The sequence below is a fragment of the Mobula hypostoma genome, chromosome 10, assembly GCF_963921235.1.
Source record: "Mobula hypostoma chromosome 10, sMobHyp1.1, whole genome shotgun sequence".
Lineage (NCBI taxonomy): Eukaryota > Metazoa > Chordata > Chondrichthyes > Myliobatiformes > Myliobatidae > Mobula > Mobula hypostoma.
Window position 1 is genome coordinate 26,088,866 of NC_086106.1, and position 1,089 is coordinate 26,089,954.

The following is a 1,089-nucleotide window of genomic DNA, read 5'->3' on the forward strand; positions in this document are numbered from 1 at the left end:
CATCTCATTTTCCTATAGTTTCATTCTTCTGTTGTCTCTCATTTTTCTATCGTTTTTCTCATTCATACTTTTTCATTATTCCTTTCACTTACTCTACCAATCAATGTTTGACGTTTTCTATTTATCTTTTTCGTCTCTCTCTCTCTCTCGAACTCAATCTCTGTCAGTCTTTCTTTCGCAGTCTTTCTGCACTCCCTCTCTCTCCATCTCTATCTATCTATCTATCTCATCCTGTCAGGGACTGCCTATTCCATTCCCTGTCAGATTGCCACCTAAATTCTGTGATTGCATCTGATTCCAACATTTCGGGGCAGTTCCTGATATTAACCACGCTGTGTGTAAAAATAAGCTTACCCATCACTCCCAATTGTAAAAAAAAATTCTTAATAATTAAGAATAGCCCACATAAGAGACTACATGACATGTTGAAAGATGGAATATTAGGAAAGCAGATAAATATTTTTTAATGGATTTCGAGTACACAGGGGTACATTTGGCACTATCCAAGCAGGAATTCCGGGGAAGTGTTTCAATTTGAAAGTAAGGGTTTACGCCTTTGTGTTTCTGTCAGACCAGGATGGCCGAGTGGTTAAGGCGTTGGACTTAAGTTCCAATGAACAGATGTTCACGTGGGTTCGAACCCCACTCCTGGTAATTGATTATCAGTCCCGCACCGAACTTTTCATTGTAAAAGGTATTTCGATGCATTTATTTTCCGCACCACACAGGTGGGGGGCCGTTTGGGACCAGAGACATCTCACGCATTCCACCAACCTGCTCCCGTTAACTCATTGGAATGAAAAAAGCCCGCAAACTCCTCAATCCGTTTCCAACCCCCACTGCTTCCCGTTACCCCAAACTCGAGAGATTCTGCAGATGCTGGAAATCCAGAGTAAAACACAAAAAAAAATTGCTGGACAGGAGCTCTGCAGACAGCAACTATGGAAATGATTAAACAGTCAAAGTTTCGGGCCGAGACTGGAAAGAAAAGGGGAAGACGCCAGAATAGAAGTAGGATAAGTGAGAAGATGATAGCTGGAACTGGGTGGGTGAAAACCTGGAGAAGTGGGAATCTGAAAATGCCAACAC

General features: G+C 42.1%; 1 non-coding gene across 1 annotated transcript; it reads left to right on the forward strand.

Moving 5' to 3' along the window:
- The first annotated feature begins 571 nt into the window (after positions 1–571).
- trnal-uaa (transfer RNA leucine (anticodon UAA)) lies at positions 572–654 on the forward strand. Its single transcript has one exon. It is a non-coding gene; the product is annotated as a tRNA-Leu (tRNA).
- The last annotated feature ends 435 nt before the right edge of the window (positions 655–1,089 follow it).